Below are 13,923 nucleotides of genomic sequence, written 5' to 3'. Positions count from 1 at the left end.
GCGCAAGCGGCGGGGAGCGGGACTGTCCTCTCTCCTGCGTCCCCCCACCTTGCCGAAAGTTTTCCCGCGGTGGCCCCTGCCCCTTCCGGGACAGCCTCCGGTCCTCGCCTGCCTCTGGTCCTCTCCCTCCTCCCCCGGCCGCGGGGCTCCCCGGGCGCGCGGACTCCCCCAGGGGCCGCGTAGGCGCGGAACCCCCGCCTGCCCGCTTTCTGGCCGACGAAAGTTGTGGCTCGCAGCTGGTCCTCTTTCTCCGATCCCTGGGGTCCTGGCTTCTCTTCGCGCCGGGGGCGGCGACGGGAAGGGGTCTCCGTCGCACTCACTAAACTCCCTGGCGAGGAGGCGCGGGTGGCAGGTGCAGGCTGGGCAGGCCCCGACAGCCCTGGAGCGTGCCCGACTCCAACGCGCCTCCTTCTCGGCGCGATGGATGGCTTCCCGGGGACTGGGTGGCGGCGCTTACGGCTCCCGCGGCCTCCAGAAGGGCGCAGGGTGCGCGGGCCCCTTGGTCCTGGGGCGCTTCCCCTTTGCGGTCTCCCGGCCCGCCTCCAGAGCTGGTGCCTGGGGTCGCTGGGGCCTTCGCTTGCGCCCTCTCTCGCCCCGAGGGCGGTGGGTGCTGGGGCGGGCCCTGGCCACTTCTGCATTTGGAGCTCTCACTTGGCACTGGGCTCTAAGCAGGGAGAGCTCTGGGGACAGCAGAGTGGTGGTGGCCTGACAGGGAGACCGCGGGCTCCTTCTCCCATCTGGGGCGCTGTGCGGGTCCTGTGCTGTTCGCAGCGCCTCTGCGCCCCAGTGACAGTCGCGGAGCGAGGCTGCTCAAGACTGCACCACTTCATTCCCAGGTGTGCGGTGTCTCGGGGCCTAGAACGTGTTCTGGAGAGCAGAGGCTGTGTCTACAGCGGGCCTGGGTTATAGTAAGTACCTTGTATGTGATGACTGAATGTGTGACTGATGAGCTGACAAGTAACACTTTGTCCTGGAGGAGGGCTCCCGTTCCTGCCACAGCTGCTCTTGGTACAATGGGAGAAAAGAATTTGAAGCCATGATTTTTTAATTTTTTATTTTTTTTGAGACTGGATCTCACTCTGTGGCCCAGGCTGGTTTGCAGTGTCAGGATCACGGTCACCCTCGCCTCAACCTCCTAGGCTCAAGAGATCCTTCCACCTCAGCCTCCCAAGTAGCTGGAACTAAAGATGCAGGCCACCACCAGACTAATTGTTTCTTGTTTTGTGGAGATGAGGTCTCACTATGTTGCCTAGGCCGGTCTTGAACTCCTGGGCTCAAGTGATCCTCATGCTTCGGCCTCCCAAAGTGCTGAGATTACAGGTGTGGGCCACCAGTCTCATCCCAAACCATGATTTTTTTAAGCTGCTGGGAGACAGAGCCAAGATCCTTCTCTCAGAAGCATCTGGATGAGGAATCTGCGAGTTAACCTTATCTTACTAACCACTTCAGATTTACTTACTAGGAACTTTTGCTGCAGGTGGTCTAAGGAATTAAAGACATCTCTCATGGTTAAGATATATTGACTTGTTTGAAGACAGTTATTTAAAAAGAAAACAAAAGACTTGTATTCAAATGCAGTGTCCCAAGGACTAAGTGTGACATCTACCTGGGTGGTGGCCATTTGGGATCAGAGACCTTGGAATGCGGTCACAAGTGTGGCAGCAGCTGTGCTTTCCCCTCTGGACAGGTCAGCCTGAAGCTTGGGAGCTGTGGCAGTCCAGTGGGCCTCGGTGGGGGCCAGGGTACAAGAGGGTCTCAAATGATGGCTGAGCTCAGGGTGGGGGGTAGTTTTGGACAGAAGGGTAGTTTTTGCCCTAGGAGAAGATGGCGTCATAGTGCACAGACTGTCTGAGCACCAGGGAGCATGGGCTGGTACAGTCTGGGATTCCCTGTACTGGGGAGGCTCAAAGATGTCCCGCTCCTCCTTCGGCAGATGGGAGAACAGAGGTGGAATACCAGAGGTACACAAGATACTCCTTGAGGTGCAGCCTAGACATATCCCAGTGCTCCACTAGCCTCATTTTTTTTTGAGTTGGAGTCTCACTCCTTCACCCAAGCTGGGGTGCAGTGTCACGCATGCTCACGGCCACCCCAGCATCAACCTTCTGGGCTCCAGCGATCCTTCCACCTCAACCCTCTGAGTAGCTGGGACTACAGATGCACGCTACCACACCGGGATATTTTTTATTTTATTGTAGAGATGAGGTCTCGCCAAGTTGCCCGGGCTGGTCTCGAACCCACGGGTTCAGGCAATCCACTCGCCTCGGCCTCCCAAATGCTGGGATTACAGGCTAAGCCTCAGAGCCCAGCCCACTAGCCTCATTTTTATGCTGTTGAAATTCCATTAGAATGGTGAGTGCCCATTGCAGAGCAGGGGAAGGGAGGGGTGTAGTGTGTCCTCTGCACCTTGCCGAGTGGGCCTGCTCCCGCACCTGCCCTATCTCCAGCTAGCATCACTCCTGCCCTACTGAGAATGGTCTCACTCTGTCCTTGGGGACACACCATCCACCCCTCTTCTTTCCTTTGTTGGGATGTTAAGGCCTTCTTCCCAGTTTGTGCTGTCTTAGGAGTCAGTAGGGGATGGTAGACAGCCCTGCACCTTGTTTGTAAGTCCTTGTTCTCAGATGCTTCAGTCCACCTGGGATGTCCTCGTCCCCCACTGGTTTTGCTTTTACTTCTTGGTCTGTTTCCTGGTACCCCGGAGCCAGGCTTCGTGTCTGCATTCTGTGCGTGAGCTGCTTGGGAATGACTGAGGGAGTTGGCTGGAGTGGTTCCCAGGACTGGGTTGTGTGTCTGCTGCCTCGGAGGGCTGGACTGCACTGCTTGGCCGGAAGGGGACCTGTCATCAAAGCACAAAAGAACCTTGACCTGATTATTGCTTTCAGTCCTCTTTAGGATACTTAGGCAGGAAGTATCCTCACTGAGTGGGAGGTAGGGTCAGAGAGGCAGGGCCGGGTTGCCAGAGTTCCAAGGAGAGGCTGGGAGATGGACAGGGGTGGTCCCCAAAGCAGTCTCCTCCTCTGCCCCCGGGAGAGAACCTGGCAGGTCTCAGTGGTATGCTTGGAATGGAACAAGATGTCCAGCTTCTGTCTTCAATCTGCAGCTGCCACAGCTGGGTTTGTGAAGCAAGGGTAGCAGTCCTCTCCTGTCCCCTGACCCTCTTCCTACAATGCCATCCAGTTGTTTAGCCCAATGATACTGTCATATGTCAACACCCCTCTGCCTCACCGAAGAATTGTAAACAGTCCTGTGGCGGGGTGAGCTCCCACAGCACCATGACTGCCGGCTTCATTTATTTGGCCTGCTTGTGGGTTCCCATGGAGCACAAGACTGCATGAGGTGGGAGTCAGTGACTGGGGCAAGAGACATGGGGATACGAGGGTGCAGTAAATAAGTACATCCTCAGTCTGCTGGGTGGCCAGTGGGTCATTTTTTGGTCAGCTCTGCTGGGATGGCAGACTGTGGAGCCTATAATTACAGGTCGATGCGGCTGTTGGGGGTGATAGGTTGAGGCTGGGAATTCTTGCCCAAGGCAGCTATGGCGGAATCAGAGAGGAACCTCTTACTGAAGAAGGGAGCCAAGCTCGGAGGGCACTTGGTTGATTCCTGTGAGATGGTTAACATAACTGGCAAGGGCTTCTCCCATTCCTTATGTTGATAAAAATTGGCAGAGATACCATGTGCTTTCCTTGCATGCCAGCCCAAAGTGGCTTGGCAAAATGGGTTTACTTTACCAGCATGGCGTCTTACTCATAGTTGTTACTCAGTTGCTTGTTTGATTAACTGTCCATTTCTGTAAGTGCCATGAAAAGAATATCAGATTTGGAGTTTGAAGGGCATTCTGCGGTCAGCCCCCTGCCCAAGTTTTCTTGGCCTTCCCCAGTAATTGATGGGAGAAGTTTATTCTCTGTCGGAGCAACTTTGAGGCACGATCTCTGCTGTCTCTAAGAGTTCCCTAGCGGGACTGAGTCCCACTCACTCATACTCATAGCTTGTTCCCTTCCTTGGTTGCCCTCCCTTCCCCAGCTCACTTCCCCACCACCCTTGCACTTGAAATTGAATCCGTGTCTCAGGGTTTACTTCTAGGAGAAACCAACCCAAGACAGGCTTTAGTCTGTAGTTAAGTCATTTAAAGTCTCAAGTTCCCCACCTGTAAGATGGAATTTATCATAACTATCTCCCAGCAAGATTGTGAAGACCAAATAAACTATCATACCTGCTCAGGGAGGGGCCTGGCTTGTAGCAAGCATTCAGGAAGACATCTGCTGGCAAGAAGGGGGCCATAATAGATTGAGGGTATTTTTTTTTTTTTTTTTTTGAGTTGGAGTCTCACTCTCTTGCCCTGGCTGGAGTGCAGTGGCACACTCACGGCCACCCCAGCATCCACCTGCTGGGCTCTGGCGATCCTTCTGCCTCAGCCTTCTGAGTAGCCGGAACTACAGGCATGCGCGACCACGCCCGGCTAATTGATTTTATTGTAGAGATGAGGTCTCGCCAAGTTGTCCGGGCAGTTCTCAAACACACAGGTTCAGGCAATCCACTTGTCTCGGCCTCCCAAAGTGCTTGGATTACAGGCTGAGCCACCGAGCCCGGCCAAGGGTATATTTTTTTGTGGAATATGAAGTAAAATGCTTTGGAGACAGAGGCTGTTCTTAGGTTAATTGAGAAAACTGAAGTCACCTGCTCACAGTGTGCATTCTTGGACTGTGACCAGTGATGTGCTGGTAAATGTTTAACACCCGGCTCTTGGAAAGGTGGGATGGGGGAAGCTCTGCTTTGTGGTGTTTGCCAATTTCTGTGGTGTAAATAGTTCCACAGTGACTGATTTCAAGTTACCAATGTGATGTCTGTGAATACTGAGTTGGGAAGAGGTGTGCACCATCAGCCCTTGAGAGTGGTAGCAGCAGGATCTCTTGCCGTGACTGAGCCAATATGTGACCCCCAAGACCTCAGTTTCCAATTTAAAACATGGGGAAGAAGAGGCTAAGAATTGTTCTAGGTGTCCAAGACATGGGGTATGTTCAAGCTCTGCCCTGAACTGGTTGAATCATTGTGTGTGAAACACTTTTGGGATACATTTAATGATTATTGAAATGCTTATGCTATGATCCTTTCATTTCCCGCATCCCCACGGCAAGGGATTAGATGATTCCACAGGTCACTTCTAGTCCCTGGTCTCTTTAGAAAGAGTCCATTGCCTTGTCTTTCTGTTTATACAAGAACAAAACTTTGAACAATAGAAAACCTTTCATGTGGTCTACACTTGTGGTGCCCACCATGGGGCACCCAGCACTGGGCCATCCTAAGTCTTTGTTGCTGGACCAGGAAATCCAGTAGTTATTGACCAAGTTCAATTTCACTTCATGGCATTGGCATGGTATTCCCCAAAGGAGGTCTGGGGAGGTTGGGAGGGAGAGGCTGATTTTTTATGGAAAGGACAGCTCCTGACTTTCTGAATCACAGTGCAATGTCATAGACACCTAAGTGGAATTCAAGAAAAGTCTATGTGGAGAAAGATTGTTATGTGACTAAATCCAACATCCTGGTGTAGTTTTACTCTTAACGCTTTGTTGACAACACTCCCAAGAAATCCCTGACTCAGAAGTAAGCCTATAGGAATTCTTATCCTAGGGATGTAATTGGACAAATGCAGAAAAATATGTTTATGGGGATGACTCTTGCAGCATTATTAATAATAATGACAACAACAGTGAAAAAAGGAGAGTAAATGTCCAATAATCATAAATTAATTATGGTATATCGATATCTTGGACTACCACGTGGTTACAAAGATGTAGATATCTGTGTATTAATATGCAAAAATTATATATTTTTAAGAAGTGGGTTCTTAAACAGTTTGCTGTTTTTGCAAAAAAATCACTCATTTATATTTGCATCTGGAAGCATGTATGGCAAAATGTTAATAGTGATTTTCTCTGGGTGGCAAAATTTGGGGGGATTTTGCATGTAATTATTTTTACTTTTTATTGTGGTAAAATATGCATATCACAAAATTTAGCCTTTATCCATTTTTAGGTGTACAATTTAGTGAATCAAGTACATTTACCATGTTGTACAACCATCACCATTATCCATTTCCAGACCTTTTCCATCATTGCAGACCAAAATGTACCCATTAAGTAATCACCCCTCATTCTCCCCTCCCTCAGCCCCTGATAACCTCTATTCTATTTGGGATCTCTAAGAATTTGCCTATTCTAGCTACCCCAAATAAATGGAATCATACATTATTTGTTCTTTTGTGGGTATTACTCTTTTCATGTTTCTATAGTTTTAAAATAAAACAAATACAAATGTTTATTTTACTAATAGAAAGGAAAGGAAGGCCCTGGGAGAGAGTTGTGGTGTTTGGCTCCTGGTGGTTCCATTTCAGGCTGGGCCACGGGGTCCTGGCCATCCCTTCCTGCCCAGGGGCAGGGTCAGGGTGCCGCTTCCATCTCAGCCTTGCAGGGCAAAGGCAGCTGGCCAGGGTGGAGGCGTGCAACCCCTAGCCTGGGAGCTGACCACTGTGTGACTTGCTGCAGCTGGCCTTCAGGCCTCAGGACCTCTGCGGCTGAGTCATCTCATCCCCTGCTTTCTCATGTTCTGGGTGTGGTGGTGGGATTGGAAGGGTGGGCTTGTGGTTCATGGTGCCTCTGACATTGCAGCTGTCCCACGGTGAGAGAAATCTAAAGGCAGTGGAGTTGTTGAGACCAGCTTTCTTGAAGCTTGCGAAGGAGAGCCTCCACCTTTCTGTTTCAAGTGTCCTTTTTGTCCTTCCAACCCTATGGCTGGTCCCGATCTGCTAAATATCCATCACGACAGCTGTGGGTCTGGGTGTCATATGCTTCGTCCATCGCATGGTCTGGGGTACAGGTACTTCAGCTACTGGAATCCATGAGGCCCCGTGTACTCTGGGTAGATGGGGAATGGGCTCAGAGACTCGGTGCCCCCTTCCTAAAGTTCCATGTAGGATCTTACAGCTGATCGCATAGACATTTAAGGAAAGGGTGGTTCTCTTGTGCACAGATGAGGCCTTGGTTCCGCGGACGAGGGCTCACATGGCAGTGTGTGCTTCATGTTGCATCGGGAGGTTGGGGGACCAAGAACTGGGAAATCAGGTCGCATGCTCTCTCTTCAGGGGTCACGGGAGTGGGTCAAGCGGTTTTTCTCTGGGACGCCTTGTTCTGTGGCAAATGCTTTAACTTCCTTGCTAAGTGAGTTTGCCCAGTGAGTCCTCTAGCGAGTTGGTGAGAGTGTATGTCTGGGGTTTGAGGGTGGTCTCAGAAAGTCTTCATCTGGCTCTGCCCAGTGGGTGGCTGCCCTTTTAATCACAGGCAGTCAGGGAAGTGTGAAGAAGTTTCTACAGAGACAGCCTTCGCGGGCCATTTTGAGGAGCAGTTCTGTTTTTCATGGTGCTGACTCTCCTTTGGGGTTAGTCAGCTGGGGGCAAGGCAGGCAGAGGAGGGCGTGGGTGTGGTATTGTGGCCAACTTCCCCTTAGCCTCCTAGAAAGGTTCTGGAAACCCCCAGATGTGCCATCTCTCCTGGCACTAGGAGGGATCTGAGATCTGCTGTGTGAGGGTGAATTTCCCCAAACACATTGTTGTGTGTGTTGACAAGGTTAAAGGGGGGTGGATGTCAGATGCCCCAAAGTGGCTGCCTCGCATGGGAGCTTGGTATACACCAGACTCCTCTGTCACTCTCCCCCACCCTTGCTTCTCAAGTTCAGGGAAACTGCCCATCTCTGGGGGGGTGGAGGAGGCCAGCGATCCTTTTGGGCTGGGTCCTGACCCCAGGTAGCAAGTAGAGGAAACCCCGAGATCTCTGCACACAGAGCTCTGTCTCAGCCTATAGCACCAAAAAAGGAAGAATGCTGTGGTTCCCTTAAGGAAGAGGATGTGAGGTCAGAGATGAGTCTCAGGTTGGCCTGTATCTTGGAAACCACTCAGTAAACAGGAAGTGTATCTATCAAAGACACCTGTGCTTGTAGGAAATGGGAGTTGGGGGTGGGGGCAGCCCTTCCTCACCTGCCCGGATCAGTCTGTGCGTCTCTGCAGAACAGAGAGACTAGTCCTCAGGCGGTGAGTGAGAGTACTCGGGTGACACAGGCCCAAGGCCCTTCATGCAGGTTGACCCCATGGGGCTCCCCTTAATTATTGGACTGGAAGAAGCTTACACTTGCCCTTCCCCAAGTAGGAATTAAAATGACCCTATCAAACAGCCCTTGGTTTTGAGAAATGCAGGTCAGAGAATGTTCAGTTTTATTTGCTTTACTGGGGCCAGCGTTGTCGCCACCAACTTCCCACTCTCCCCTGGGGCCCCACCAGTCACATGGAATTTCTCACTTGGTTGAGTCGGAGCCCATGAGGGGGGTATGTCTTGGCAGGTTAGCATTCTAGGACTTTGGTTTCTCCAAGTCAGAGGCTAAATTCTGCATACACATGGACACATACCACAGACCCCCGCCCACACACACACATGGTCACAAACCATGGACCCCCCCACACACACAGGCACACGCCCCAGTCCCCCACATACGCGCATACCACAGCCCCCATCCACACACACACTTCACTCATTCTACACACACTCTTACACACCCATATATTCACACTCACTCATACAGCTTTTTCTGTCTGGAATTTTACTTCTTTTATGCCTCTTTTTTTTTTTTTTTTTTTGAGTCGGAGTCTCACTTGGTCGCCCAGACTGGAGTGCAGTGGCCGCTGTCGGCCACCGCAGCCTCGACCTGCTGGGCTCCGGCGATCCTTCCGCCTCAGCCTTCCGAGTAGCCGGAATTACAGGCATGCGCTACCACGCCCGGCTGATTTTTTGATTTATTGTAGAGATGAGGTCTCGCTCCCCAGGCGGGTCTCGAACCCGCGGGCTCAGGCAATCCACTCACCTCAACGTCCCAAAGGCGCGGGATTACAGGCTAAGCTACCGAGCCCGGCTGGCGTATGCTTTTTTAAATGTCTTGTTCCAAGTTCGAACTAAGGGACTTTGGGTTTCCTTCTAAGCATTCATCCAGAAAGTCCAAAGCTTGTGGATACTGGTGGGACTTCCCTATAAACATGTGGCTGTTCCTCCAGCCTGTGAGGTGACTGTTTGGGTGGTCCTGGCGACCTTCCTGGTCACTCATCTGGCCACATGCCTACTGGTGTGGAGCCCAAGGCAGGAGTCCTAGGACCACTTTCTCGGATCTTCCTCCATCAGACCTGTGTGCAGAAGGCCTGAAGGGGAGGGCTGAGCTCAGGCCCCACTGGCAATGGAAAGAGGGAACTTTGCGGACTGACCTGCTAAGGGAAATCCCATCTCGGTCCCTGCTGCATCTCATTTCCTCCTGTGTCGGGGTGGGCCAGGTAGGGGCAGCCTCCAGGGATGGGAGTGGGGTAGCTTGTCAGGAAGAGCCTGTGCCTGTCATTTGTCAGGTGCTGAACATTTTTCTGGGGGTACTCTGGGGGACAGTTTATGGGGTCCGTGAGTGTGAAGGATATTGTCTAGACAGAGGGTGAATGGGGCCAAGCGTACGTGACTCTGTGATTACAAGTGCCCAGGTCCTGCTGCTCTGCGTTTCCTTCCCTGATCCCTGTAGGGTCTGCTTTTCCTGCAGTTTGTCCTCTGCTATGGGCTGGTGACTGAAGCTAGCCTGTGCCCCCTTCTCCCTAATGAGCTTCTCAAATCAGCTCTCAACTGGGGCACCATAGCAAGAGCCCTGGCCTTTATGTCGGCTCTGTAACCTGGGACGATTCACCTAACCACTGGGACCTTCTGTTTCCTCATTGGTAAAATGATGGAAATAAAGCCTTTCCCCGGGGCTCCTAGCAGCAGCGTCGGCATCCCAGGGAGTTTGTTAGAAACGTACCTTCTCAGACCCCATCCCAGAATTATGAATCAGAAACTGGGGCCAGGGGACATGCAACTTGTTCTTAGGATGCCTCCGGGGAATTCTGATGCACACTCAAGCAGGAGAGCCACTCTTTTAGAACATAGCTGGGCCGGTTGATATTTAGCTGAAATCTCTCTTCCTCTTCCCCTCTAGAGGAACTGCAGTATATAGCTCTGCTCCTTCCTAGTTGTGTGACTTTGGGCTAGTCATTCAGCTTCTTTGTGTCTCAGTTGCTTCATCATAGGGTTGCTGGGTGGGTTACATGAGTCAAAGCAGGTAAGTAGCGAGCCTATGGTAAGCTCTCGAATGTGGCAGCTGTTATTCACGTTTGTTATTTTACTGTTAGCACAAAATTCTCCCTGATTGTTCTGTTCTTGATTTGTGCGGGAGACAGACATCAAAGGGCCTCTGCAACTTGCCTTCTGTTAGTTCACTGGAGCTAAGTCCTTTTCTACTTGGCCTTCTTAAGAACTGTCCCTCCTCAGGCAGATGGGGCAACTTCTTTCCAAATACCTTCCTCTCACTCTTCCCTGATGCCTAAAATTCTTGTGGGGTGGGGAGGGGGAAAGCCCTTTATTCCCCATCATAGTGAAACCTGTGGAAGTGAGCTACATTTCCCCAGGACTCCCTAAAATGGGGTTTGGTGCTAGATTCTTTCCCGAGTGGTGGGTGGGAGAGCTGTGTGTAGCTTTTGGGGAAGGACCCGTGGGGTGAGAAGGTCCCAGAGAGGACACAGGCCTGGCCAGTGAGTAGGCCTTCTATTGAATAAAGCACACAGGCAGGAGGCAGAGGGGCCCCCTTTCCTTTCCAGGAAGCCTGACTGTTGCTCGTGCCCCGGATGGGCTCAGGTTGGAAAGCGTGGTGAAGAATCTCTTACCATCTCTAAGTCTTGGCAGGGCCCCAGCCTGAAGCTCGCCTCCTTCCTCATGTGGTGCAACGGGGCTGGGGTTTCCTGTTTGCCATCGACACTTCTTCCTGCCCCACTAAGAGGAGGCTGGAGTGCAAGTGGCCCAGCACTGTCTCCTCTGTTGCTGCTTGGTTACAAAGTTGATTGCCTTAGGAGATCCCGCAGGTTGGTCTTTAACACTGTAGTATGAAACACGGCATGCGATGACTTTCATCTCTAACTGGGGAGAACCAGATTGTCCTCAGAGGGAGGGGCAGAGCTCAGAGAAGAGGTGGGGACAGAATTTTGTGCTTCCCCAAAAGGGGAAGTGGTGGGCTTCCAGCAAGCGGTTCCTTTGCTTCAGGCCTGGGGCCTGGGCCTGGCTTCCTGGATTCTGTGATATGGTGCCCTGGTTTGCAAGAAGTAACCCTTTGCATCATCTCTGTGCTTGCATACACCGACCACTGTACACTGTTCCCTTTCTCCTTGGAAATGTTAGTAATGGGGAGGGGGTGCTAAATACCAACCCAGTTTGCTTCTGGAAAATTCCATTCCTTCCTTTCTTGAAGAGCTACTATGAAATACATTTGGTGGTGTCCTCAGTCTACCCAACTCTCTCCCATCCAGACCTCACGGCGGTTCTCAGCTCTGGTTGTATATTGGCATGACCTGGGAAAGATTCTAGAAATGCTTGCACCTGGACCTCTCCCCTAGGGTCTGATGTAATTGGTCTGGGCTGCAGCCTGGACAGATGTCAAAATTTTTAAGGCAACCCCGCTCGCCACCCACTTCCTGCCCCCACTCCAGAGGAATCTCTTGAGCAACCCCCTGAGATACCCTGTGTCTCCAGGCCAGCTGCTCCGCCTTGCCATTGGTTAGGTGGTGGCTCTGTAGGGTTTACCGACATGGGAATTCTCCGTGGAAAGCCGTCCCCTCCCCAGGTCTGTCTCTCCTTTCTCCCAGGTATATTTTCTGAGACTGGGACTGCCTGGGTCCTGTACATGGACTGTTGCCCTCCCCTCCCCCATCTCACACAGTGAGCTGAGGTGGGGGTAGGTGGGGCCTGGACCCTGCTCTACAACCATAAAGACAATTTAGGAAACAAAAAAAAAAAAACCCAAAAAACAACCACCAGAAGGGGTTCTTTATCTCTCTCCCTCTGGACTTTCCCACTTGGGTTGCCCCTCTCCCTCTGGGGACTTTACAGTTGATAACTTAGTCTCTAGGCTGGAACAGAAACTGCAGAGATGAGCCAGGGTCCTGGAGATGCTTTGAGACCAGCAGGACCGTGGTGTGTGTTCTCTGGGCTCCCTGACTGCAGAGTGTCTGCAGGAACTGAGAGCTGAGCAAGAGGGGTTCTACTGTCTTTGGGGTAGTTCTAGAGGCCTTTCCTGCCTCCTGGAGCTTTTATTTGTGTGTTTATTTTTGAGTCAAGCTCTCACTCTGTCACCCAGGCTGGAGTGCAGTGGCATCATCACGGCACATGCAGCCTTGACTTCTGGGCTCAGGTGATCCTTCTGCCTCGGCCTCCCGAGTAGCTGGGATTATAGGCGTGCACCACTACGCCTGGCTAACTTTTGGATTTTTGTAGAGAAGAGGTCTCACTATCTTGCCTAGGCTGGTCTCAAACTCCTGGGCTCAAGCAGTCCTCCAGCCTTGGCCTCCCGAAGTGCCGGGATTTCAGTCATGAGCCACAGCACCCAGCCCTCCTAGAGCTTCTTGAAACCTCCATGTTTGTTCTCCTAACAGGCAGCTGAGCCTGTGAAGTTCAGGGCTCAGACAGCCATTTGTTTGTTTGTTTGTTTGTTTGTTTGTTTATCATTTGTTTGGGGGAGGCCTCACGTGGGTGACTGGAAACCACCGTGAGTGGGGTCTGTGGGAAGAAAGAGGAAAGCATCCTTTGTGCCATTGCTTCAGGGCTTGGGCTGGTTCAGAGCTTGGGCGACACTGACCCCATTCTTGCAGCCTAGGCCAGTCCTGAGTGGGCTGTTTCCTCTCAGGTTGAGGGTGGGTTGGGGGACAGTGACAGAACCAGTAGTTGCTTTAGTCGTCAACATGGGGCAGGTGGAGTGGACACTACTGGGAACCACCCAGGCTCCCTTTATCTGTAGCGCATGGTGAGTGTTGACTGCTGGTGGATTTTAGCTGCCCATTTTTCCTGAGACTCGCTCTTCCAGGGAAATGCCTGGGGTGGGGTTCATCCCTCCTCGTCAGGGTGGCTCTTAGCCAGTGACTGATAGGTTATAGGTGTCCAAAGGCCCGGTTTGCCTGCCTCCAGGGGGGACAACTCTTTGGTGTTCATCACACCCCAGAACTCCCCAAGGAGGAACCCATGTCTTCTCCCCACCCCTTCTTACTTTCCTCATTCCCTTACAGGTTTCTCCGCATTTCCTCAGCAAATCACATGCCCAAATATCCTCTCAAGACTCTGCTCTAGGAATCCCCTGAGTTAAGATAGCACGGTAGCTTCCTTGGGCTGGCTGTTAAGCCCATTCCCTACCCTACCCATCCCATAATCATGATAATGGGAAAGTTTGCAGGAGAGGGGCACAGTCTGGGAGCTGGGAAGCTCCAGGCCCAGGAGGGGAAAGAAACACCAAACAGATGATTTCTGAGCTGTATTGAAGGGCAGGCTGAGGTGAGAATGCCTGTCCCCTGACACTGCCCAGAGGCGGCAGAGACAGTTTATAGGGGTGGTACGTTTTGATTAGGGTCTAGGGAACATGCGAGTTTGAGTCTGAGGAGGAACACGGGTACACTCAAAAACATGAAAAGCAGGTGCAGAAAGTTCTCTTGGCCAAAGGACTTTTATAGACATTCTCCTGAGTCTTATAGAAGGTCTTATCCCCAAGTCGTCTTTGCAGCAGACAGGAACTCATAGGTCGGTCTCCATATGATGAGCTACATTCCACTGTCAAGCAAAATGGCATCACCCAGGTGTTTAATGGGGCTGAGGAGAAGAGCTTGGGAGACTTCTGTCTCAAGAAGGCAAATCTAACAACATTCACATCTTCAAACATTGTAGCAGACATGCTTTTTGGTTAGTAGACATTTAATATATGCATTATTTTCTTTTTCTTTCCTTCTTTTTTTTTTTGAGTTGGAGTCTCACTCTGTCGCCCAGGCTGGAGAGCAGTGGCATGCTC

General features: G+C 51.6%; 1 protein-coding gene across 1 annotated transcript in view; it reads left to right on the top strand.

Moving 5' to 3' along the window:
• Positions 1-13,923, top strand: part of RASSF2 (Ras association domain family member 2) — a 42,197-nt gene that overhangs the window by 140 nt on the left and 28,134 nt on the right. Inside the window, exon 2 of the mRNA XM_008068916.2 lies at positions 837-908. The gene's annotated coding sequence lies outside the window, so the exon portion shown is untranslated. The remainder of the gene's footprint in view (positions 1-836; positions 909-13,923) is intronic.

Source organism: Carlito syrichta, unplaced genomic scaffold (genome assembly GCF_000164805.1).
Source record: "Carlito syrichta isolate Samal-C Ts95f unplaced genomic scaffold, Tarsius_syrichta-2.0.1 Scaffold311675, whole genome shotgun sequence".
NCBI lineage: Eukaryota > Metazoa > Chordata > Mammalia > Primates > Tarsiidae > Carlito > Carlito syrichta.
The sequence above is the reverse complement of the archived record's forward strand: the minus strand, read 5'-3'. Positions and strand labels throughout refer to the sequence as shown.